This window comes from Bos grunniens, chromosome 7 (assembly GCF_055505025.1).
Source record: "Bos grunniens cultivar Pamir isolate PY7600 chromosome 7, Bosgru_T2T1.0, whole genome shotgun sequence".
Classification (NCBI taxonomy): domain Eukaryota; kingdom Metazoa; phylum Chordata; class Mammalia; order Artiodactyla; family Bovidae; genus Bos; species Bos grunniens.
The window spans coordinates 38,194,322-38,221,225 of NC_141171.1; the positions used below are offsets into that span (position 1 = coordinate 38,194,322).

General features: G+C 50.0%; 1 long non-coding RNA gene across 2 annotated transcripts; it reads left to right on the plus strand.

Moving 5' to 3' along the window:
* Nucleotides 1–2,998: 2,998 nt before the first annotated feature.
* On the plus strand, nt 2,999–14,190 carry LOC147369062 (uncharacterized). 2 transcript variants are annotated; one of them, XR_015167228.1, is made up of 4 exons: nt 2,999–3,110; nt 3,339–3,501; nt 10,922–11,211; nt 11,931–14,190. It is a non-coding gene; the product is annotated as an uncharacterized LOC147369062 (long non-coding RNA). The 2 variants fall into 2 exon arrangements; XR_015167229.1 differs by lacking the exon at nt 10,922–11,211.
* Nucleotides 14,191–26,904: the final 12,714 nt, after the last annotated feature.

Consider the following 26,904-nt stretch of genomic DNA (forward strand, 5'->3'; position numbering starts at 1 on the left):
CAAGAAAGCAGAAGAATTAGAGGAGGTTACACTCCAGCTGGGTTTGAAGGATGAGCAGAGTGGTTTATGGGTAGCTGGGGCTCTGAGCATCTTTGCAAAGGGACAGAGGAGGGAAGGTCAGGTGAATCTAGGAGCCCTGAATGGATCATTGTAGGTGGGGCACTGGGGAGTGTTGTGGGAGGGAGAGGAGGTATTGGGATGGAAAAAGGCCAGGTAACACAGAACAACATGTGCTAGGCTACAGACCTGATGGCACTTCTGGGATCTGCTCTAGCCTCTTTGCTCTCTCACCCAGAGGCCAGGAGAGAAGCACCAGGGTGTGGTAAATAGGGCAGGGACTCTGGGGTCAGACTATGTGGGCTCAGATCCCAGTTCTACTGTTCATAGGCCACCTCTTCATGGTCATCACTGAAGATGGCTCACTCAGCACTCCTGTACAACCCACTTCTCTTCTGCCCTCCTCTATTTGGAGCCCAGGGAGTTTCCCAGTATCTCTTGTAGTGAGTGACACAGATCCAGCCAATGCTGGAAGCAGAATCCTGGTGAGGGGTGTTCTGGGAATGGAAAAGGTCCAATAAAAAGGAGAACATATTCAACTAGATCAGAATTTTGCCTTCTCCTCTCCTTCCTGCTTTGAATGTCAAGTTGCATCAGGAACAGGAGCAGCCACTTTGTGACCATGAGAAGCAAGCTAAAAGTAACGGCCTAAGAAAAACTGGGCAGAATGATGGAAAGTTCCTCAGTTTATCAGGTCATCACTGAGCAACTGGATCCGTGTCAATCATCACCCACCTCTGTGTCTTAGTTGGATATTCTGTTACTTTTGGTCAAACATAGTCCTAATTGGTACACGCGTGAAGCCTCCATTTCCTCTACTATTAACTAGAAGGAACAATAATTGTCAATATTCATTACACTTAAGTCATGTGCCAGGAACTCCTCTAGGTGCTGGTGGCAAAGCAGGGAACAAGAGATAAGGTTCCTATTCTTCTTGCATTTACATTTTGGCAGGCAAGACAGATGATGAACTCATAAGTAGGCAAGAATATATATGAGAGTGAGAAGTGCTATGAGGAAAAGAAAATACCATGATGTGTCGGAGAGACTGGTGTGGACATAACATGGGAATATGTGAGAAGGTGATACCTAAGCTGAGACCTGAATGTGAAGATAATGGCAGGACAGAGCACAGGGAACAGCATTCCAGGAGAGGGAACAGCAAGAGCAAAGGGCAAAGACCTGGAGGCAGGGCCACGCTTGATGTGTGGGCAGACCAGGAGGAAGGCCAGATGACTGGGCGGCCGTGAATGACGAAGGCAAAGAATGGAGGTGAGACCAGAGAGGTAGGTGGGGTCTGATGACATATGCTCCAATAGGCAGAATGGATTTATTTTAATCACAAAAAGGAAGCCATCAGAGGGCTTTCAGACAAGTGTGGGACAATGACTTGACCACCTTGCACTCTGTAGGTGCTTAATAAATGTCTACGGCCTAGAGTAGGTGCATCACTTGGTGGGATTCCTGTCCCTTCTCAGGCTCAACCAGCCCCATCCCCAGGCTGCCTGTCTCATACCCCCAGCTCCTGAGCTGGACCCCCTCTGACTGCCTTCTGAGTTATCCCAGCCCTGTGTTGTCCTCCCCCGGGGCCGTTTGCTCCCTCCAGAGCGGGCGAGCATAATTGCCACTTTCCACAATGACATAAAAATCTAAGAGGCACAATCAATACAGCTCGCACACACATCATCGTCTTTCATTGCAAACGATAAAAGTGTAAACAGCAGGGGTGGCAGCAGCTCTGGAGGCTGCAGTGGGGGCAGGGCAGGCTGCCACTGCCTCCCTGCCCATCACTTTCCTTTTGGGGCCCCTTCTCCACGCTGGGAGGTGAGGCCCCTCATTAAAGCCCATTCTCTTTCCAAATGCAGCAACCCAAGCCTCTTTAACCTGGCTGGAGAAATCCAATTTTTCTTCCCTTTCACTATTTTAAACGCTCTTTTTTTTTTTTTGCTTCCTTGAACCTTCTATGTCTCCCAAAATACAGAGCTAGGAGTGCCTTCCTGGAGGCAGAAGGACTTGCCTGGGTCTTGCTTGTCACAAACCCACGAACTGACCTCAGTGGGGGGACCAGCTCTCAATGGCCGGCTTCTTTCACTCCGCATTCAGCCTGCCACCCACAGCTTGTCTTGGAATGTGCACAGAAATCATTACATTCCCAGCTCTCACAGACTCCCGGCAACGACTTCTTCAAACTAGTTACTTAATGAACGTCATCCAATTCCGTTTCAGCCTGCCATACTCTCATTTGTGAAAGCCAATCCGCTTTACGATTCTAACCTCTGGCTAGAAACTGCTCCCAATTTCATGTCATCCATAAACTTGATGAACGATTAGCTTGCTTCTCTGCAGTCATTCATTTATTTATTCAACCAGCATTTAGTAAGCACCTACTGGGTGCTGGGCACTGGATACACAGTGAGAGGACATGCAGGTCCTGTCCTGGAGAGACCCCCATGCTGGTGGCGGAGCTAACGTGGAAATGTTCATTCAGTATGATCCACCCTCACCTATCGAGGGGCCTGAGAGCTGGCCTCCTTGCGGAACAGGCAGCTTTCGCTGGTCTTTGAGATGCAGCAGGGGGAGTTGGTTAGCACGAGAAGAAATGGTGTTTCAAATGAATTTGCACAGGCAAGTGGTTCTGGGTGGTGATGGGGGAAGAAACGTATTGATAACTACAAATGTGAGGGGTGGTGAACGTTGGGCTGGGATCCAACTAGGACCTGGATGCCTCTCTGCTTCTCGGCTCTGCCAATTCCTGCTGTATCCGGAGGCTCCATGTCATAGCAAAGGTGCTGCCAGCAGCCCGAGGGTTACAACCTCTCAGGATAAAACCAGGGGGGAAAAGGCTTACTCTTCTGGCAACACTCTTTTGGGTCACATGCTCATCCCTGACCAATCAGGGTGGTTGGGGGAATACAGACATTCTGATTGGCCAGGCCTGAGTCACATGATACCTGGAGTGGCGTCAGCTCTATTTGAAGCCTGCGGACTGAAAGAGTAGAGTAGGGATTGCTAAGGGAAAACTGGCTGCTGTTAGCACTGAAAACAATGAACAGGTGCCAGGCTGCTGGGTCATAGATGGCCACTATGCAACCACCCGTGGGTTGTGGCACTCTGTCCTCCCAGGAGATGAAAAGGGGAACCACAAGGATCTTTTCTGTGTGGTGGGCACAGGGACTGGCTCACCAGCCACTCTAGGGGTGGGGAGAGAGGGGGTCTGGCATCTGAGGCTGTCATTTTACCGTTTGCAGGCTGGTTAAAAACACACTTTCTTTTTTCCCCAGATTCCGAATCTGAGCCAACCAGCAAGTAATTTGCCCTTCTGTCCTCAGCATCCCTATTCTTCAAGCTGTTTTCCTGCCCTTCTCAAAAACCGACTCTCCAGCCATTCTGGAAAGCCTGTGGGCTGGCCACCGGCAACTTCGAGCTGGAATTCAGTATTGGAGGGTGAGCTGGAGCCAGGGCCCACATTCTAGTGGATCGCTTATTGACACATGCTGAGCAGTACCCACCCAGTGTGAGCACTATAGCCTTCCATAGGATTTATGATGGAGTGGTGGGTCTGGTGGTGGGTGGTCCCCTGGGGTTGGGGGACAGATTGGTCTAGGTTCTAGACTGTAGGGGCTAGAGTAGGTTCAGCTGTGAGTGACGAACACCATCCCAAAGAGAAAAACAGGGTCAAAATTATAGAAATACATCTGTCTCTTAATCAAGAGCCTAGAGTCTGAAAGAGAGGTTTCTCAAAGTCGGCATCAATCATTGTTTACATTCAGGCCTCTTCTTCCAGTGACTTCCATTTCATGGTCCAAGATGGCTGCTTGGATCCCAGAAGGAGAAAGGGACAAAGAAGCACAGGTCCTCCCTTTATGGACATTCTGCAGAACTGCACACCCTACGTGTGTCTACAGTGTTAGAGTCAGAATTTATTAATAGTCAGATGGGCAAGATGGTGGCAAGGGAGGTTGAGAAGAGAGTCTCATTCCAGGTAGCTGTGTAAGTGTTAGTCACTCAGTTGTGTCCAGTTCTTTGCAAACTCATGGACTGTGTAGCCCACCAGGCTCTTTTGTTCATGGAATTCTCCAGGCAAGAATACTGAAGTGGGTTGCCATTCCCTTCTCCAGGATATCTTCCCGACCCAGGGATTGAGCCCAGGTCTTCTGCATTGCAGGAAGATTCTTTACCATGTGAGCCACCAGGGAAGCCCTGCATGTCAGGTAGCTATGGGCCCAGCTAAAGATCAGAGGGAGGGGACCATGGATATTGAAGGATAACTAATGGTCTGTAGCTTGGACTCCGTAAATGTGTTCATGGTTTCACCAACCATCCTGGGAGAGGGAACTTGTATTTCTCATGTTATCCAGATGAGGAGGTCGAGGCAGAAAGAGATGGAAAGATTTACCCAGCATGCTTTGTGTTCTCTTTCTTTTCATCCTTTGTTAACTACCTTGCTTCTGCTCTGGACTGGAACATAGCTCTCAGTTTCTCTTGATTTTTGAGGAGCAGGGCCTTTTCTGACTGATCCATGTGTTTGCTCACCAGAAATCTGGGCCACCTTGGGTCTGCAGTACCTGTTCCCAGCAGAGGGAACAGTGCGGTCCAAACCTGCACACTTGCCTCCAGATGAGGCTTGCAAGTCTTCCCCTAACTGTGCCCATTTGGTATTGATGCTAGTTTAGGCTCCAACAAACGTGGGCTCTGTCACTCTGGGCTCTTGAAAAATGTGTATCCCTTTCCGTTTGTAGAGCCCATCTGTAAACTAGGATTAAGTGACATCCTTCAGCTCTCTCAAGGGTTTCTTGACGGGTATTGAGTGAAAAATAATGCGGGTAATGTGTTCTGAGAAACTCAGGGAACGCTACTGCCTGAGCCCTTGGTGCCACTAAATGATAATTGCCTTGGGCTCTGAGCAGGGGTTTCAGTCCCAGCAAGGTGAGCCCTTCACATTGACTATTCAGTCTGGCGGGGGAGTGGGGGCGGTGCTGTGGTCTGGAGTGATGCCTGCTCACTTAGGGGGCAGGAGGAACTGGGGGTAGGACTGGGAGCCCCCTGAGAAGCTCAAGCACAGACAGCAAGAATGTCCCCTTGCAGATGGGGTGTCCAGGGGCAACAAGGATTCAGGCACTGGTCTTAGGCTAGAGGTCACCTCCAGCCTGGTGAAGGGATGGGGGAATGACATATTCAGGCCAGAGTCTGGTCCTAGGCAGAGAGAGGAGAGAGGCAGGTTTGCAAATGGAAGATTCACCTACAGAGAACACGGGGAGTTCCAGGTGCCAGCATCTCCTACTTTGGCAACTGAGATGGTCCCAGCTTTGCTTTCCCTGAGTGGGGGTACCTTTAGCTGCAGGTAACCATCCAACTCGAAATGGATAAGGCCCTTTCTTATCTCAGGTTGCAAGAGGTCTAGAGAAGGAGTGGCTCCAGGCAGGGGACTCAGAGGGCCAGTGACGTCATAGGGAGCTCAGCTCTTTCCCTTCCTCTTCATTGCCTTTGTTGGTATGTCAGCCCCAGCCGCAGTCTCTCACCTTTCAGGGTCACAATATGGCTGCTGAAGCTCCAGGATTCACCTCCAGATGCCATAAGGCTTGGAGATGAAAGAGAATATCTTTTACTGTAGTGATTCTTTCACAGGATTAAAGAAATCTCCGACCTTCCTTTATGTGTCGTTGACTGTAACTGAACTACACTCCCGTCCCCCCTAACAAATCAGAGCCTTGGGATATGGAATCGTCAACAGTCAACCTGAATGCCATCAGGTGAGAAGGAAGTGGACACTGGCAGATGACCAATGGTGTCTGCCTAACACACTTTCTATTTTCACACTAGGAGAGGGTTGTTGAGAGGCCACAGCACCAGCTTCAGGGACTGGGCTTTGGTAGGAACTGACAGCGAGGTCTTGAAAAGAGTGTCTTAGTTGTTGATCCAGGAGGAGACCCTGTTCCCTGGCAGATGGTTCCCTGGCCCCCTCACGTTTCTGGTTCTCCCAGCAGCCTCAGAGGCAAGCCTGGGGCAGGAGGAGTTTTGAGACGCTGGTGGGGGAACTTCCACTCCCCTTCAGCGGGTTTGCATTTTCTTTGGCAATTAATTACCTAGGATGGGTGATTCTAACTCAGATGGGAGCCCCCTCCTCCTCTCATCTCCCTCTAGCTGGGACAGAACAGGTGGTAGAAGGAGCAGGGGGCTCCAGCCTGCGACACGTGGGACCATTCATCACTGGGTGTGTTTATACTCCGCCTGGGACTGAACTGGGCAGAACAGGTGATGCACTGAGAGGGGGTAGGAGGTGATGGGGAACTAACTCTTCTAACACTGTCTCCAGAAGGGAGCCTGGTCTCATGACGGGTGCTGTCATAAGGAAGAGGTGCTGGGGCTTGCCAGCGGATGACTCAGAGTGTAGAGTGCTCATGCACCAGGGGAAAGAGAATGAGGGAATAAAATGCAGCAGGCGTGTCAACTTTTCCTTTATTTGGAAGATCTGAAGGTTAAGAAAGATTAACCCAGCTAAAGAAGCTTGGTTATAGGTGTTTTGCTGGGGGTAGGGGTGGGATATGGAAAACAACTCTGGTTTATAATATTAGCTTGTTGCTGAGGTGTAAATACTCTCACTGAGGCTGATTTCAAGCTACCAGTTTTTAAATAACCAGCTCAGGAATCTTGAATATTTAACGATTGGTTCCTAAGAGCTGGTAGGAGCCAGCCCTAGAATGCCCTGTGTTTTAAGATGTTCACGTACAGGATTGAATTTATTTATTCATTGTTCATAAGAAATCACATGGTACCCTCTCTGTGTCTGGATCCATGTTCTGGAAACACCAGGCTGACCCAGCGCCTGCTTCTGAGAGCACATAGGTACAGGACAGGAGCCTCTCAGAGAGGGATGGAGTGACTGTGACAGCAACGTAACAGGGTGTTGGAAGGTGGGGGGCGTGGCCTCCAGGCCTCAGTAGGTCATCTCTCTGATGTCTGGACTGTGAGTCTAGGAAGGAGATCTGAACGCGCCTCTGCCCTGCCTGGGTATCTCCTCATGACCTTGGGCAGCTCCATCCCTTTCTGCCTGGAGTGAACAGAGAGGAGAGAGAGTGCTTGAGCTTGACTGTTTCTGTCGTTCTGCAGCTCTCTACTCCATATCACATGTTCCACTTTTATCCCTTGCCTCTTCTCTCCCAGTCACCTGAGCCCTCCACCTGGGCAGACCCTTCATGGCCACTGCTAAGGCTCCAGGGTTTCCCTTGGGGGAATAATAAGCCCTGCTCTGTCTTATTTCTGATGGTCAATGTGACGGAAGGGTTGAGGCATGGGCACTGGGGCTCTCCAGGAGCCGTCATATGCTTCTCCTGGGGACTCTCAGCTCCTGGGCCAGCTGTTCCCCAGCAGCAAATCCTCCCAGATTCCAGGAGCATGCAGGGTTGGCTTTAATGATCAAGGGTGGCATTTTATTTGGGCATCAGGGCTCAGACTTCTGCCATCACCAAACTCTGGTACTTAATTAAGGCAACGTGGGGGTACTTTGTGAGCCTCAGAGTTCTGCAGATAGCTTTAGACACAAGGTTTTAAAGATATCCTATGAGTCAGCTGATTTAACCACTTCCCAAGTTCCCACCTGGAGGAGCCCCCAGGGCCCCCCAGGAGCCAAGCCGTCCTGCGGCCCTCAGGGGGCTTCTCTGCGGGGTGGGCAGAGTGGGGGTGACACCTTTGCAGGCCGAGCTTCACAGCACTCACTGGGCTTTCTGTTATTTTCTCTTACACCTGAATCTTTAAATCATCCGTGTCTCTTGGCGAGCTGGGGCTGTGGCGGGAAGCTGTTAATAATAGATACAACTGACTGTCTGGTAACGAACTGCTGAAGACAGTAATTAGCATTTTAATTTAGGCATTTTCTTCATACTCACCTCTGGAGACCTGGGTTCGAATCTGGAATTGGGGTCACCAGTGAGGCTTGCCTCTGTCCTCCCCCAAGCCCCCATGGGTGTTTGTCTTTGTCACGCGGGTCGCTGCAGCCCAGCGCTGAGTGTGGCCTGAGGGGGGCACTGTCTGTCCAGGCTGGGGAGCGGCTCAGCGGGCGGAGCACCAGTGTGAAGCCGGGAGAAGAAGGCAAGGGAGGGCAGGACGGGAGAGGGCCAGCCTGGCTCTGGGAGGGCTGGGTTGTGCAGAGGCCGGCAGGGAGGAGTTGGGCGGGGAGTGGGGGGAGGACTGGGAGAAGAAGGAGCACTGAACGTTTAGGGTGAGCAGAGAGCCGGCTTCAGGGAGCGGCTGAGTGGGGTGGAGGGGGCCTGAGGATCCCCAGCTATGGCTGCCCCAGCCCAGGGCTGTCGCTCTTTCCCTTTCACAAGCACCAGAAGCCTGTTCTGGCTAGAGTGTTAGGAATAAATGGCTTAATGGACTTGCCATTTTTCTTCCTCTCGTTCACAAAACAAGATTGAAAAAGAACAACAATAACAAAGAAAGTTCTTTCTTCCTTCAGTGGCTAAGGGCTGGGGACAATGTGTTGAGGTCCAGAGAGACAGGAGCTCCGGCTGGGAGTGGTTAAGGGGCAGGAACGAACCTCAAAGCTCCTTCCCCAGATGCCCCCGCCCCCACCCCCACCCACCTGAGTGGGAGAGCAGGCAGGTGTAGGCGGCTCCTTCTGAGACAAATCCCATTTATCTAGCCCTGCCTCGCAGCCCCACTTCTGGCATTCAGGGTTGCCTGAAGATAGCCACATGCATTGAAAAATGACCTACATTTTTCCCTCCATGCAAAAGCATCTTTGATATATGAGGCAGCAGCTCCAGACTCCCAGGGCTTTGGGGCCAGCCAGAGACTCGAGGTCACATCAAGAAAGTGAGCATGTCTGGATGAGGAGGGTGATTTGAGGGGCACTGAAGGCCCATGGTGGGTGCAGCGAGGTACCTGGGGACAAAGGGGCTCTGAATGGTCCAAGCAGAGCTGACCAAATCCTGTGATGTTCTTAGGCCCAGTGTTTCAGGCTTGTGCCATAGGGGCCTGACAATAGCTAGAGATTTCCTATTTCCAATTCATTTCCTATTTCCTCTCTAATACCATCTCTAATCACTCAGGAATCTTTGGGTTTGAAATGATAAAAGATAAAACTCGAACTGGCTTAAACAAAAATGGGAAGGTATTTGCTCTTCTAAGTGCAAAGTCAAGCTGTAGGTCAGGTTTCAGGTAATGTTTGATCCAGCTGAATTATATTCCCCCTAAAATTTGATTTATTCCTGGATCTCTGCACTCTTCTCCACAGCTTCATCCTAAGCCTCGGTCCCCTTAGGATCACAAGTTGGCTGCCAGAAGTTTTGACTCCATGTTTCTTTGTCCTTTCCAGAGAGGAAAGGAAGCACTTTCTGGATTCTTTTCTGGGATTCAGCATTGCTCAGTGGCCTGAATTAAGTCACAGGGATTCAGCATTGCTCAATGGCCTGAATTAAGTCACATGACAATCCTTGACTCAATGACTGTGGGCATGGGACAGGCTGTCAGATTGTCTTGAACCAGTCCAGGTCCACCTCTAGAGCTGGTAGTGGGGGTCAGTCTCACTTTAACCACAAACAAGTCTGTACCAAACAGGGTGGGATGAATCTCCCCTCAGGAAAGTGATCTTGAGGGCAGTGACCAATGTAAACCCACTTCATCCTGTTTGTAACCATCCCCTCCCTGGGATGTAATTGTATAGCTATACCCTCTGTCATGTGGCTTATTATTTTAATTATTGCTTTGCTGTTTATTTAACATAGAGGCTGAGATCTGGGGATGCTTTGTGACTTAGCATCCCACTCACGCCTTTGATGTTGGGCTTGGCCATGTGACCACTTTGGCCAGTGGAACTAGTTAGGGGATGAGGTGTGAGCAGAGGCTTTAAATCTGTTTGTGTTGTTTAGATTGGCCTCTTGCCACCATGAAAAGAACATGCCCAGCCACTGGTCTCAGAACTTGAGGCATGTGGAGCAGAGCAGAACCCAACCTGTGGCCCAAAACAGAACCATTCAGCTGACCCTCAGACTATGGACAAGAAAAATTGTGGATTTAAGCCACTGAGATTTCAGGGTTGTTTGTTACACAGCATTATTACAACAATAGCTGACCAATGCCAATACAAAGAAGATGCTAGGTTAATTAGAGCCTTGACGTTCTGGATGTGCATATTGAGAGTGTCAGTTTCAGAGAGGATATTGCTGTATTCCACCCTACCCCAAAGTCCCTTTTGCTCTCTGGAATTTAGAAGGATGTCTGACCATCCTTTTTGTAGGGATGTATCATGCCTTTTCTTGCCAGGGGGCCTGGGAAAAAAGAGGTTTCTTTTGAGGGGGGAAGATACCAGAATATGACCCAAGAGAACAATGAGACCCCAAAGTCCCGCCCACACCAACCGAGCTCTGCTGCCTGTTCTCTGGTGATGGGTGAAGGCAGAACAGAAAACACAGAGCAGAAGAGCCAAGGAGATGTCCTGGGAGCATGTCCTCACAGCTAGCCTGGGGCAGCCACTGGTCCGGGCTGGTTTTGTCCCTAACATAGCTGCTTGGCTCTAAGTCTCCGGGTGCAGTTGGCACATTCCTAGCAAACAGCATGTAGATTAAAGTTTTATAGTTTAATCTCCACTGGAAATGCCTTTTAGAGCATCCAGTTGGAGGTAAGAAGAGAGGAGGCTTCACAGTGTAAGCATCGACTCTAGTGTGCCTGATTTCCTAACAGTGGGCTCACCTATGCCGTAGCAGCCATCTTCACCCTGCCAGGTTAGGAAGCACTGTCACATCCAGCTTTGATGAGTCTGAGTGGAAGGAGGGGAGTTATTCCATAGGTCTGACAAGGAAAGCTGGGCTCAGAGAAGGTAAGAGCTTTGCCCTGGCAAGCAGTGATAGGTGCTGTCTTCCCCCAGGCTGTGCTACCACGGCACCTTGCTGCCCAGCAGGATGTCAGGTGTGGGGAGGTTGTCCAGCATCCTCCGTGTCCTCCCCAGGCCCAGGGCTTTGAAAAAAGGGGTCGTTGCCTTTCCTTGAGCCTTGGGATTAACCAAGATGGTACAGATACCAGCAGCCCCTCCTGCAGCCCAGGGTGGCCAGACTGGAGGGTCTTCTCTGGCCTTGGAGGTCAGGTCCAGGCCTTCATTGATGTTGGAAAATGAACTTGGACTCTGAACAAGAATGCACATCCAAACTCTTCCACTTGGTGAGTGACTTATCCCTGCAATCCTCAATTACCCAGTTTGAAATAACAGGCTTACACACTGAGCAGGATGCCTGGCCACAGTAACCATTCAACAGGGAGGAGTTACTTCATTTGTTTGTGTTCACACTTGCCAAGAAGACAGTGTAGTTAAGACCTTGAACTCTGGATTTGGATTTCCTGGGTTAAAATCCTAGAACTACCTTTTACTAGGGGGCAGTTCCCCAGAATGTCATGTAACCTCTCTGAGCCTTAGTTTTCTCGTCTGTGAAATGAAGATCAGAATGACAAGGGCTGTGTGAGGGTTCAGTCTGTTACTTCACGGGTCTGATGAGCCATAGCATGTTTCCATTGAAGTCCCGTGTTCAGCATGGCTATGGTGAGTGCTCCATGCATGCGTATCGTCATACGTCATTTACCACTTCTGCCATTGCCACCCTGTTGGCACAGAAGCCTGGGATGACCTTGCCATGACTCCTGGCCTCCTTCTGCTCCTCACTTCCCTCTCACAACTCCCGGGTGAGTGCTCTGGCCCTAGATGGGAGCAGGCTGAGGAGTGTGAAACCAGCACTGGAAGGATAGAAGAGGAGTTCACAAGATAGCTGAGGACAGTTGGGGGTGACCCAAAGTCCCTCCCTGCCCACAGCCAGGGCCCCGCAGCTGCTGGTCAATACTTCATTGACTCTGCAATCGCTTCATATCTCCATATCTCTAACTTTCAGGGGAGTCTCTGCTGCACAGTGAGGCGTTCCCATGGCAACCTCCTGGTGACACAAAGCAGCTCTTCCTCCCAGAATGGGCAGCCTTCTTCCTCGTCTCCTGGAGAAGCCACAGCAGTGGTGCACCAGAGCTGTCAGCACCCTGGACAGAGGACTACAGTTTGGCTAGCAGCCCCCTCTCTTAACTCACTTAGTCGTCGGGCTGCCTCTGGAGGATGCAGCTGGAGGATTCTGACATACAGTCATCCCTCAATATCCGTGGGGATTGGTTCGAGAACCCCAGTGGATACCAAAATCTGCAGAGCTCAAGTTCCTTATATAAAAGGGTGCTGTGTAGTCCATCCTGTCTATGGATCCAACCCATCCATGGATCCAACCCATCGGATTCGTAATTGCTTGAATCCAAGGATGCGGAACCTGTGGATACAAAGAGCCTCCAATATCCAGAAATGCACCAAGTGTGGCTGGAGACACAGCTATGGAGAAGACAGAGTCCTGCCCTCAGGGACTAGAATTCTAGTTGTCACCTATTTAAGAAAAAGGAAAAAGAGCAAGACAATTTCAGCCAGTGTTAAGTGCTGTGAAGGGAATGAAACAGGGCCATATGGCAGAGAGACTGAGCGGAGTGGCGGGAAAGGCCCTTCAGGAGATGCTGTCTGTGCTAAGCCCTGAATGCAGAGGGTAACCCAGCAACCACAAGACCCTGCGGGGAGTGTGTCCAGGTAGTGAGTGCAAAGGTCCTGAGGCAGGAGTGAGCTTGAGTGTTTGAACAGGTAGAGGCTGAAGGCACTGGAGTGTGGTGGGCAAGGTGGGTAGAGGGCTTTGTCGAGGATGGCTTTGTGAGCTGGGGTCAGGAGTTGGGATTTTATTTTAACTTTAATGGGCAACCATTTGGAGGGTTTTAAGCTGGGTAGGGACAGGATCTGATGCAAGTTTATAAAGATACTTTGGATTGCTTTGGGCTCCTTACTTTCTAGAGTTCCCCTGCCTAGGAAGCCCCACAGTTACTGAGCAAACCGTGAGTTTGGCTGCAGCTTCCTGGAGCTGGTCTTCCTCTTACCCCTGTAGGCTCAGACTGTCTTCCCAGGTACCTAGGGGTATTATCCTCACCCAGTCTCACCACTGTTGCCACCACCCTCCTCCCCATGCCTTTGATATTTCTGGTTGCTGATAGCAAAGACCTCACCCCCAGGCCCAGTCAATCATATCCCACCCCACTCCCAAAGCCATTGAGATATATCCCTGATGAATGGGCAGCCTCAGATCCATGAATCCTTCAGCCAGCCCAGGTCTGAGCGCTCAATTTCTCATAACTCTGTGTTAAGGATGCAAAGTGACACCTGAGACAGCTGGATAAAGGATGAAATAAGGGGCCTGATAAGTGGGATGGATGGCTGTCCTTGCCTAGCCTGGGCTGGGGGAAAGGTAGAAGAGGAGCCAGGGTGAGTTATTACCTCTGCCAGAGAGTCTGGGGCTCAGGCTGGCTCCAGCCCACATGGCATCAGGCTTCCACTGACCCCTGGCCCCTTCAGGAATCTCAGTTTCAAGGACCCAGAGAGACGCCTGCCTTCTGGTGGTCTGAGAAATTGGGAGAAACAAGATACTTTCCTGGAGGCTACAAGGTGCAAACTGGGAGAATGGAGCACCACATGCTAGCATAGGTCTCGGGGGTGGGGGCTGGATAACATGAACTGGGAGCCCCACCTAGAGTCCTGTTGAAGGTAGACAGGATTCTTTTTACTCATGACAGACAGAAAACTGACCAAACTGGCTTAAGCCTCAAGGGACTTCATTGGCTCATGTAGTTGAATAGTTCATGGGTAGTTCCCTCTGCAGGTGTGGTTTGATCCAAGAACCCAACCGTGTACTCCTATATTTTGGATCTGCCTTGAAATAGGCTCCATTCTCTCAAGCAGGCTCTCCCCTCATAGTTGCAAGATGACCATCCAGAAGTTTCCAAGGCCACCTGCTTGTTTATTTTAGTGGGAAAGAGTCCCAGAATTGAATCTCGTTGGCTCTGGGGTCATGTGCTCCTTTATTAATTAACCTGTCATAGTGCAAAGAGAAATGCTGGTTGGCTAAGTTAACCTGGGCTTATCCTTGAAGCTGAATGTGGAGCAAGTCTACCTAAATGCATGGCTGGGAAATTTGGGATTCTCTGAGGAAGGCGGAAAGGAGGAAATGAATGCTGCAGAAGCAACAGACCACTTGATCTCATTTCTTACCATTCTTCAATATATATCCTCATGTGTGTGCCAAGTCGCTTCAGTCGTGTCTGACTCTTTGTGACCCTATGGACTGTAGTTTGTCAGGCTCCTCTGTCCATGGGATTCTCCAGGCAAGAATACAGGAGTGGGTTGCCATGTCCTCCTCCAGGGGATCTTCCCAACCCAGGGATCAAACCAGCGTCTCTTATGTCTCCTGCATTGTCATATGAGTTCTTTACCACTGAGCCACCTGGAAGCCCATACATACCCCGTCTCTCCCTAGTTATTGATCCAAAACTATTCATGCTATCTCCAGCTCTATCTCTCCATATAAAACCTTCTGTATCAGTCAGGACTCTGGTCGCAAGTGACAGAAACCCAATTAAAATTGGCAGGAACCAAAAGGGAATTGTCTCACATAATTGTAAAGTGTACTGATAGCGCTGCTGGCATTAGGCCCGGGAGGTTCCCGGACTCTGTCATCGGAATTTGGTCTCTCCATCTTTCCGCTCTTTCTCTGCAACTCCTTCAGAGAACTGCCCCTCCTGTAACCCTTATTACCGGGTGTGGCAGAATGGACTCAACAATCCAGGCCCTCATCCCATTGGTTTGCCGGTGTTCGCCAAAGTCCCAAGGCGATTCTCATTGGTCTATCCCTGACCAATCACTGAGGTGGGGCGGTGCGGCCCCAGTCGACTGGCCAGGCCAGGTTCCCTGCGTCCCCCGCAGCTGGGGTAGGGAAGTCTCACCTGAGCCGCAGGGCCTGATGGAAAGTCGGAGTGCTGTTTTCAGAAGAGAAGTCCTGGGAAGCTGGTTAGACAAGACAATAGCCTGCAGCGACCCTGCAGTGTCTTTGCCGGCACTGCATTGCTTCGCATTGTTTTCCAGAAAACCCACGTCTTCGTCTGGAGAACTCCAGGATAGAAATCACATCTTCCCCTCTGCGGTAGTAGGTGCTTAATAAACCCTATAGAACAAACATGGAGTGCAGCTTGAAATTTTGATGTTGCGATCAGAGCTGCTGTGGCTGGAACAGCTGCCTATGTCATTGCTTCACAAATATCATTTTCAGGAATTACATTTAAACAGCAAGATGGGGTGAGGCGATGGAGGCCCAGAGATGTGGGGCGATTTTCCCAGGCCACACAGCTGGGATCCTTGTCCCTGTTTGGCTTTACCTCTGTCCCTGCGGGCCTCCCCTGCAGCGCCTCCCACCCCACTGCACACGGGAGCTCTAGAGGCCTGCAAATATCAGGCTCCTTCCCTTTGGTATGGTCTCTTTCCTCACCCGCTTTCCTTAGTGTATGGAATAAACCCCAGTTGGCACTTGGGCTTGTTCTGGGGAAAAGGGACAGAGTCTGTGCCCCCTCCTCTGCGTGTACCAACAACCCACCCCACCCCTCCCCCAGTGCTGCAAAGAGGGCTCGGTTTCCTTGCTGTCAAGATCTTCACATTTGCTATTCGCTTTGCCTGGAACGCTCTTCCTGCAGGTCTCTCAGCTTCTCTGAGAGGCCTTCCTTAAGTAGCTCCCACCATAAATATCACTGTGTTACAGCACTATACTTACAATCCAAAATATTCCTATGTATTCACTAGCTTCATATTATTGTCTCATCCCACGAAAGTGGTAAGGTCCAGGGCAGTTAGGCACCTTGTCCATCTTGTCCTGGTATGCAGGGCCCCCCAGGGCCTAGAACAGTCTCCAGCACATAGCAAGTGTTCAGGAAATACTTGGATGATGAAAAGAGAATGGCCTCACAGAGTTCCAGTTTGATTTCTGAGTTCATCAAGCCCTTCTCCCATGGGTCTGCCTTCTGGGCTGGGACCTCTGCTTGGTGATCTGACTTGTCTGATCATGCAAGGAGGCAGGGAGGCAGGTACTAGCCCAGTGCCCACCAGCCTGCCAGCCCAGTGTCCACCAGCCTGTGAGCTGAGCTGTTGGAATACCAACCAGGTAGGAGGCTTATTTTTTGTTGTTGTTTTTTACAAACAGTGCTGACCCGCATGCTGAGGGAGGCCCTGTGTACTGACTTGCGGGAGAAACGCCCCTGTGGGTCCCTAAGAGGTCACTGTGTGTCCCTCCCTGGGTTGCACAAGGCTCATGTAGCCTGTGAGGTGGCCTCTGATGGGTTTGGTAGTAGCCACACACTGTGCTGCCCTCCATGTGGTCTCCACAGCAGAAGAGGGGGTGGGGTTAGGTGCTTGGCACCCACATCTCCAGCATCCATCCTGGCTCTGGGGACTCTCGAGGGAGAAAATGAAGCACTGGATCTCTCATTACTTACTCCTCAGCCCCCACCTGTGTCCCCACTCCTGCTGCTGCGGCTTTTCTTGGGCCCTCCCAGACTTTCTTTTAGCTGTCACCATTTTGTCATCTCCTTTTTTTAGGAATAGCAGACTCTCCTCCATCCCTCTCTGCCATCTAGACTGGAGGAAAGAAATGATCAGGCAACTCTTCTAGACACAGGATCAAACCTGCAAACTCCTGAGAGGTGGGCCAGTTCCTGGCCTTTCCCCAGAGAAGTAGATCCAGAGCGTTTACATCAGACCAGGTAGAAAAGGGGAGAGGCCAGGAGAAAGGGGAGAGGTTGGCAGTGTTTTAGGAAGTCCCTCAAAGCCACTGCCTGCCACTGTCCAGTGTCACCTCTGGTGTCTTGCGCTCTAGCTCACTGGCCTCATGGCTCTGCTCTCCCTCAGATAGGCCTCTTCCTGGCACCCCAGGCTCATGGCTTCTTATCACTCAGCTCTTAGCTCACACTCCACTCAAGTGTGCATCAGATGACGGGAAGGCTGTTGAGCCCACATCACTGATGCCCCCCAAGAGGTCCTGATCCAGCAGGTCTTGGGGAGCGGGTGCAGGAATTTGCATTAGTAGCTCAGTTGGTGAAGAATTTGCCTGCAATGCAGGAGACCCCAGTTCAATATCTGGATCAGGAAGTTCCCCTCAAGAAGGTATAGGCAACCCATTCCAGTATTCCTGGGCCTTCCTGGTGGCTCAGATGGTAAAGAATCTTCCTGCAATGTGGGAGACCTGGGTTCGATCGCTGGGTTGGGAAGATCCCCTGGAGGTGAGCATGGCAACCCACTCCAGTATTCTTGTTTGGAGAATCCCCATGGACAGAGGAGCCTGGCAGGCTACAGTCCATGGGTCACAAAGAGCCAGACATGACTGAGCAACTAAGCACAGCACACAGCAAATTCTCAGGGATGTAGAAGCTCCTGGCCCAGATGGCCTTTGACTCAGTGAGGCCTGCTCTAACCCCGCCTGTTAAAGTCACCTGATGCCTGCCTCCCTGTCTTTCTCCATGACAACCCTCTGCTGAGCTTTCTTTTTTTTTTCCACAGCAGTTATCTGTAATTTTCTTTGGGTTTTTGTTTGCTTGCTTGTTGTGTCTTTCCACTGTAGTAGCAGGCGAAACTCCGAAAAGTCAGGGATGTGGTGTCTTCCATCTCCTGAGAACTTGCAGCACTGAGAACAGTGCCAGGCACATAGTAGGAGCTTGAGCAATCCATGTTGATAAATGAACAGTGAGCTTTCTGAGCTGTCAAGGGCTCCCCTCATCCTTTGGAGAAATGTCTCAGGAAATCTGCCTGAATTCAAAACGACTGTGGAGTGGTTTCGGTGATAAAAATTCTAGAGTTGAATGAAGGTTCCTTGCCCTCGGGCACATGCCCCACTAATGAGCCAAAGGAGGCTGTTTTCAAGCAGCCAAATGTTGCTTTTTCACCAGCCAGTCTATAATTGTGCTTCTGACACCTCCTTAGACAACACGGAAGATGTAGGCCAAATTATTATTATTGTTGTTGTTGTTATCTAATATTTATTATACACATTGTGTAGGATGAGCCATTTCACTCCTGATTTCTAATCAGTTTCCTGTTCCCTGAAGACAGTCTTGTGAGCAGCCTGTAAAAACCCACAGTGAGCTGGAGCCTTCCAGCACAACTGTTGGGAGGCTGAGATTCAAGGTGGTTTCCAGGCCCTGTTTGAGCAGTGGAGAGCCCTTGAAGGCCTGGGAATGGTGTGGAGGCTGAGAGCACCCATGTGCTGTTTTAAAAGCTCTCATCAAACGTTAAAGTGTGGAAGGATTGAACTTTAAGAGCATTTCCTAAGTGATTTCCAACTCTCCCTATTTTACAAATGCCTCTGCTCTAATGTCTTCTTTAAAACCTAGCAGCAAATCCCTCTTTAAAACCTCCCAGCAGTCAATCCTAAAGGAAATCAACCCTAAATATTCATTGGAATGATGCCGGAGCTGAAGCTCCAATACTTTGGCCACCTGACGTTGGAAAAGACCCTGATGCTGGGAAAGATTGAAGGCAGGAAGGGAAGGGGACGACAGAGGGTGAGATGGTAGATGGCATCACCGACTCAATGGCTATAAGTTTGAGCAAGCTCTGAGAGATAGTGAAGGACAGGGAAGCCTGATGTGCTACAGTCCATGGGGTCGCAAAGAGTCGGACACGACTGAGTGACTGAACAACAACAAAACAAGTCCCCCCCTATAGCCTGTAGACAGAGGTGGGACCCCAAACCATGCTGGAAGCCAGGGCACCTGTGTGTGCCTTCCAGCTGGGAGTGGTGAGGTTGGGGTGGGGAGGTGTGAGGGTTCAGAGCAGGAAGCTGCAGCCCAGCAGGGTGCCCCACCCTCTCACCCTGTGGACAGCCACCACTCCCCACCCCCACCCAGGAGAGATGGGGAGTGGCTTGGGGTCTGGGAGAGCTTTGGCAGGAAAGACACATTTGCTGCCTAATAGGCACTGGTTGGGTGGTAATGAGCATTCTTGTTAATTTGGAGGAAGGGTTTAGCACCAGGAGGCGCCTGGGAAAACATCTTCTGAATAGGGAGAGCAGGCAGACCCCCACCCCCGCCCCCAGGCAGATGCTCCGGGAACCCTTCTCCAGCAAGGGCTTTTGGATCTGTCTACACAGGGAGGAACCCTCTGCACTGGGAGGGAGTGAGAACTTTGGTTGCTGCCTCCTTTGGAAGGAAGGTGGGGAGGCAGATACCAGCCCAGTGTCAAGAGCTAAAAAAGGGAGGGAAGCACAAAGCACTGGGTATCCAACCCCCCCCAACAGCGGGTGGGCTTGAGGCCCGACTGGTATGGCGGACCCAATAATTCAGCCTGTGGGTCAGGCCCAGCCACCTAGCCAGCAGGACACCACCTCGGGGTCTCATCATCTCCTTTGGCTGCAGGGACTAAAAGGGACAACAGGCAGGCAATGCTGCACCCATCTGTTCATCCGTTCAGGTATGTGTGAAGCACCTACTATGTGCTAGGTGTCACTTGGGCGCTGGTGGACACATAGGCTGTGGTCCCTATTCAGGTTTCAGTGGGGAAGGAGGAAGACAACAGCAGGTAAGCAAATGCTCACATCAGGTAACCGCAGTCTAGAATATAAAACGCAGAGATGTGATGGAGAATGCCCCGGGCCGCAGAAGTAGGTGACACTTCAGCTGTGACCTGAGAGATGGAGAGAATCTGAGGAAAGAGCAAGCCCTAGACGGAATGGCAGGGACAAAGGCCCCCAGGTGGGAACCAGGGTAGAACATTGGTGGGGGAGGGGAGGGATGGAAAGAAGGGAAATGACTGAAGCTGGGAGGGAGCAAGGGTGTGAGGGAAAGGACACTGCCGCCCTGCAAAGGAGTTTGCGTTTCATTCCAAGTGTGCGGGGTGGTCACCAGAGAGCTTCAGACGGAGAGTTCCAGGTTCTGATTTACATTATTGAAAAAAAAAAAACCTCACAGGATGCTTTTGGGAATGGAGATAATGGGTAGGAAGTGACCAAAAACTCTGGAGGCTATAGTGAGAGAGGACGGGGCTGAATGGGGAGGGAGTGGCCTTGGGCAGATCTGGGATTGATCTGGGGGTGGAGCCAGCAGCATCTGCTGAGGGATTGCGTGTGGGAGGGGGCTCCGGAGAAGGGTGGATATGAAATCTGATCCAGTCCTGGGGCCAGGAGATACACGGGTGGGAAGGCAGGGAGCTCTGTTGGACTCCTGATTCAGGGGAGGGGCCCTTTTAACAAGCTGACCCCAAAGTGATGCTGACGTAGCTCTGGGCTCTCAGATACCAACTCCAGAGGCTGAATTCTGTGTGTATAAAACACATAGCCTGGTGGGCGTGGGGGTCCTGTTGCCTGGTAAGAGATCAGGATACAAAAGCTTAAAGAGAAAATCATTTGTCAGTTCACTCATTACTTCACTCTCCCCCTGAAGCCATGGGCCCCTGAGTCCCCTCCCTCAGCAAGAATTGGGGTGCCCTTTCTGAGGAGCCCTTTTCTCCCCAAAGGTTCCTTCTCACATTCTGAGATTCAGGGGTAGTAGGAATCTATGCTTCCCAGGTGGCGCTAGTGATAAAGAACCTGCCTGCCAATGCAGGAGACATAAGAGATACTGCTTCAATCTCTGGGTCAGGAAGATCCCTTGGAGGAGGGTATGGCAACCCACTCCAGTATTCTTGCTTGGAGAATCCCATGGACAGAGGAGCTTGGCAGGCTGCAGTTCATAGGGCTGCACAGTTAGACACGCCACACAGCAGCAATCTTTGAGGGATCTGCTGCCCAAGTGTGAATGGGAAACATGGGCAGGCAAGAGGCCAACACCTCCAAACCATCAGTGATTCCAGGGGTCCTGTGCAAGAAAGGATTCTTAGGAATCAAGGTGAGCTGAAAGATAGCAGCCTGCACTCTCAAGGGTTCATTTTCTCACATAAAATAGCCTGGAGTTTGGCAGTGTTGGTAATTTGAGGTCTTTTACTGGGGGCCAGTCAGATTTCTTAGAGAAACCCTTCCAGTCTCCTGCCTGGAGGAGGGGTCTGGCTTCATGGCTTCTGGAGCTGAGTAAGGAAAGGGAGCCGGGTGGAGGTTGCAGCATTCTGTATTGCATTTTCAGTATAGTATCTAAGCTCTTAGCTGTGCCTTGCTTCCTCCAGGCCAGAGAAAAAACCTGGGCTTTTGCTGGGGAGACAAGGGGTGGTTACCCAACAGCTTGGACTGAGCTGAGGATCCACATTCCCGCAAATATGCAAAAGCTTTTGCTTGGCTCACTCTTGTTTTAACTCTCACTCTGTTGGGTCACAGAAAAAGCAAGAGAGTTAAAAAAAAAACAAATCTACTTCTGCTTTGTTGACTATGCTAAAGTCTTTGATTGAGTGGATCACAACAAACTGGAAAATTCTTAGAGTTGGTAATACCAGACCACCTTGCCTGTCTCCTGAGAAACCTATATGTAGGTCAAAAATCAACAGTTAGAACCAGACATGGAAAAACTGGTTCAAAATTGGGAAAGGCGTATGTCAAGGCTGTATATTGTCACCCTGTTTATTTAACTTATATGCAGAGTGCATCATGTGAAATGCTGGGCTGGATGAATCACAAGTAGGGCATCAAGATTGCTGGGAGAAATATCAATAATCTCAGATAGGCAGAAGATACCACCCTAATGGCAGAAAGTGAAGAGGAACTAAAGAGCCTCTTGGTGAAGGTGAAAGAAGAGAGTGAAAAAGCTGGCTTAAAACTCAACATTCAAAAAACTAAGATACAGCACTTAGTCCCATCACGTCATGGAAAGTAGATGGGGGAAAGTAGAAACAGTGGCAGATTTTATTTTCTTGGGCTCCAAAATCACTGTAGACAGTGACTGAGTGCAGTCATGAATTTAAAAGACCCTTGCTCCTTGGAAGACAAGCTATGACAAACCAAGACAGGGTATTAAAAAGCAAAGACATACTTTGCTGACAAAGGTCCCCATAGTCAAAGCTATGGTTTTTCCAGTAGTCATGTATGGATGTGAGAGTTGGACCATAAAGAAGGCTGAATACCAAAGAATTGATGCTTTTGAACTGTGCTGTTGGAGAAGACTCTTGAGAGTCCCTTGGACTGCAAGGAGATCAAAGTAGTCAGTCCTAAATGAAATTGACCCTGAATATTCATTGGAAGGGCTGATGCTGAAGCTGAAGCTCCAATACTTTGGCCACCTGATTCGAACATCCAACTCATTGGAGAAGACCTTGATTCTGGGAAAGATCAAGGGCAGGAGGAGAAGAGGATGAGATGGTTGGATGGCATCATTGACTGAGTGGATATGAGTTTGAGCCAATTCTGGGAGATGGTGAATGACAGGGAAGCCTGGCGAGCTGCAGTCCATGGGGTTGCAAAGAGTCAGACACAACTGAGCGACCAAAAAAGCAACAACAACATCCCCTCTCCTGGGGCTGCATGCTCCCGAGGCTTTGATGGCTCTGGGATGAGAACAGATTTGAGTGTCCTCTAGAGAAGCCAGCAGCCTGGTGTTCTGTCTACCTAGGACCTCGAGGTCAGGATTACTCCTCCTGTTTCCAGCTTCCAAAATCTTGTTGCAAAATCCATTATCCTTCCTATGAAGTTGTTGTCTTTTAATGGGGGCTGGAAAGGAGCACAGTTAGTGTGAGTGTTCAGTCTTTCATCTTGTCCCTTCGTCTTACAAATGAGGGGATTTGGGTGAGAGTTCAGGGCTTCCTAGCTGCCCATCTGAACATCGTCCTGTGTTGATGGAGATCCTCACTTTATAAGGTTAACTTTGCATCGTAGAAACTGAAAACGTCAGACACACACTTTCCTGTAGTCTCTGGCAGGTAGGTAGGCTATGAGTCTATGCCCCAAACCTACCAGTAAGATGCTTCTCACTGGAGACCTGGTTCAGGAGGTAAGAGCCAAGGAGCAAGATCAGGGGAGAAACTTCTGGATGAGGTAGCAGCAGGGGCTGTGCTATGTCCCTACCAGCTGTGGTGGCCATGGTCAGGGTGCTGGCAACAGTGTCATCACTGGCCAGATTCTTGGCAGGATTTCAAGCACAATCAGCAAAGAACTGGAGTGATACCCACGGCAGGTTATTGGTAGGCTTGGGGTCAGGGCAGAAGTGTTTAATGTGGCACCGCATCCTCCCCATGCTGTCAGGTCCTACTCAGCCCTTTGAAACTGCATCTGAAACCTCCCCAAAATGGGCTTTCCCCACCTGCAAACTTTTTACAGCCTTGGTATGGCTCTGCTTCTCCGACCTCTTCGCCTCTTCCCAATCCTTGACCCTTGACCTCCTGTCTCTTATTCAAACGCAGGCCCCACTCTGTGGCTGTCAGCAATCTTCTCAGCCAAATTCACACTGTCTGACTGCATATCTTCACCTGCTCTGCCCGTGTTTGCCCTCCCCTGTTTCAGCCCAGTCCTTGCTCCCTGACACCTATAGAGCAGTGCTCCAGCCCTGGACATCATTACTTAAATATTAAAAAAACCCAAACCATTTACTAGTTCATGTGTTTATAACTTGTTCTTCCCACTAGAAAGAAGAACTCATCCCTTCACTGCAGAGCACAGGGCCAGGCAATGTGCAAAATGTTCAATAAATATTTTCCTACTTCCCCACTCTATTGAGGAAATAAAGTACTTATGAACTCATATATGATTTACAGACACGAATGTTGGGAGCAAAAATTATTCTCCCTTATCTGAGCTGCGTTTTCTACTAGCTTTTATTGTAAAAACAATATAACATGAAAGAGACTTTGGGAAAAAAAGAGGGAGAAAAATCACCCACAATTCTCCTTGGTGTAACTGTTTTTGTTTTTTGCAAATGCATTGCCTTCAAGCCTTTTCCTTTAAGTGTCCACATGTTTATATAGCTCCAATCCTAGTGCTCACTGCCGTTAAAATTCCAGCTCAAAGACCACTTCCCAGGGCAGCTTCCTTGGACCCCAAGAAACTCCCTCCCACTATGTCGCTGCATTTCTCACCCCCTGAGTGTCATGATTTGTTTTCACATCATCGCCGGGGACCAAACTTTCTGGGGGCAGGAGTTGCATCCCCTGAGTGTCTGTGGCCCAAGCACAGGGCAGGGTGCGTGCCAGACGCTTCTCGTGGTCTCACTTTCGCATTCTGTGCTGTCACTGTGCATTGGAACAGACGCCTTGTCCCCTGTCGCTCAGTAGTTTTCATAACGATCATTTTTAACGGCTCCAGAATATTTCATCAAGTGGGTGTTTCATAATTTAGTTAACCAGTCCCCTACTGGGGAACATTTGGGTTGTTTCCATTTCTTTTTCTATCACAAATAATGCCGCAACCACTGTTCTTGTGCAATATAGTTTATTTCTTCTTTTGAGAAAATTTACAGAATCCTTGAATCAAGCAGATAGCCAGCTTTCTAAGTCCATTGCAGCCTGGCAACAACTGACTCACCTGGACCCATCTCGTGGCGGGGACACAGGTACCCTCATAGTCTTGTCTTCCTTCAGCTTAAATGCTCCCTATGATCCTGTGAACCTGTCTTCCTTGCTTTGCTGAGAGATCATGGATTGAGTTGCCCTGGTGGCTCAGACGGTAAAAGCGTCTACCTGCAATGTAGGAGGCCCAGGTTCGATCCCCGGGTTGGGAAGATCCCCTGGAGAAGGAAATGACAACAATTTTCTAGTACTCTTGCCTAGAAAATTCCATGGGTGGAGGAGCCTGGTGGGCTACAGTCCATGGGGTACCAAAGAATTGGACATGACTGAGCGAATTCAGTTTCTTTCTTTTCAAATGTTTATCAAACTAGTACTTATCTTAGCTTTCTGGAGCCTTGTACAAAACCTGGTATGCCTTAGGGTTTTTTTTTCCCCCCATCCCTCTTTCAGTGTATTTTCAGTGGTACTGATGCTGTTTTTGGTCCCAGGGATTGGCCTGGGCTTCAGGCTTGACCAGTCAAAGCACTGTATATCTGCTTTCACTGATTGGCTCAGGGAAAGTCTCATGACTTAGGGCCAATGAATTGCAACCCTGGGAATTTGGGGAGAGAAGCCCCTTTCTCTGGCTGAACTTGGCACTTCTGTAAGATGCGTTGATGATGTCATATCGTTGATATAGTATAGACCACAAGGTGATATTGATGGGGGCACACTGGAGCTGCCTGCAGCCATTTTACTGTTGTACAAGGAAGACCCACCTACGCAAGGACAGCAAGACTAAGAGAGGTGGAGGGAGCGTTTCTTTACTCATTCCTTCTACGCTGTATGCCAGGCCTGATCCTGGCTCTAAGGAAAGAACCGTGAACAAGACAAGGTCCCTGTTCTCATGGAGCTCATGTGTGTTTTAGTGGGAGCAGCAGTCCCTACAACAAATAAGCATATAAGTAAGCAGGTGAATAAACAGGATAATTGTGGAAATGGCAAGTGCTTCGAAGGGTGAGAGTGAGTGGCTGGAGGAGGATAGCTGCTTTTACCGGCCTGCAGGGGGTCTCTCTGAGGAGCTGACACTGGAGCAGGAACCTGAATGATGGAAGGAGATTGCATTCCAGGTGGAAGTAGTCACCTGAAGGCCCTGCAAGAGGTGGGACAGGGCACAGGGCACAAGTATTCTGTTTTGTTAAAAAAATCTTTTTGTAATTGTGATGAAGGGCATGGCAACCCACTCCAGTATTCTTGCCTGGAGAATCCCCATGGACAGAAGAGCCTGGCAGGGTATAGTCCATAGGGTGGCAAAGAGTTGGACACAACTGAACAACTTAGCACACACACATTCACACATAACATAAAATTTACCACCTTAACCATTTTAATGTGTACAGTTGAGCAAAGGCACGGCTTTAGAAGACATTTTTGAACCTCTGGATTCAGCAGTAACTGAAGTCATTACTTCATTACTCCCTGACTTTTCAGTCGTGGAGCCAATAGTTGCCCCATCTAGACCAAGTTTGAGCTGGATTCTCTGCCACTGGCTCCCAGAGACCCAGTACAACCAGTGTTGTTGAGTGAGCAAATACATAAGCAAATGAATAGAAGCCGGAAGTCTTCAGAAACATACGTTACCCCTAGCAACCCATCAGCAGCCCTGGTCTCTGGCAGCTTCGTCAGTGCCAGGTATTATCATCAACAACTTTCAAGTCTAGAATATGAGACATGGGGAGGGAACAAGCCTTGCCTCTCTTCCTGCAAGTTCTCAGCACTCATCCATGCACAGCTGGGCTGAGGCCCGCTTTGTTCTCTGCTCTGATGGCAGGTTGTGACATTTCCACCTGGAGGTGTCTTGCTTACTGCTCTTGGGACGTTTTTATTTTTTTATTTAAAGAGAATTTCCATGGCAGTCTGTGCCACCAAGGGCCGTCGGGAGCCCCTGGCAATATGATTCCGTCTGAAGAACAAAGAGGCAAATTTGCTGAAGATCAAATGCAAAAGCATCGTGAGAGGAGAGGGCTGGGAGTTACAGATGAAAACGGTGCCGGTTCCGGCCCAGATCTGAGAGCTATGAATAATGGAGGACCCACACACAGCCTGGGGTGCGTGGCTGTTGGGGGTGTGAAAGGAGACGGGGATCCCCCAACCTGGCTGAAGACATTTTGCTAGGAAGAAGTCAGGCCAGGCACAGCCCTCCAGGCAGGGTCAGTACATATGAAAAGCAAAGCAGAGAGAAGGATGATGGAGTCCAGGGGTGGGAGAGCTGAAGCACCTGCAGTTGCAGGGATAGAGTGTCGCCGCCTGGCGACCTGTGTGTGATGGGAGCTCAGGCATAGGAAAACACAGTCCCATGTGCCCCGGGGGAGGGGGGCAGGTATCCCTGGGGACTTGGAGACGTGTGGAGAACAGAGAACTCTCCTGCTGGATCCTACTAGCGCCTCTTCTGTCAGATTCCGGAAGGCACCTGCAACCTCCTCTGGGGGTGTGCCCTCTGTGGCCCTCCTCCTGAGTCTGCCTGTCTGGGAACCTACTCTGTGCTCCATCACCCTCTGCTTATTCCCTTTGATGCTTCAGGCCCAGCTCAGTGC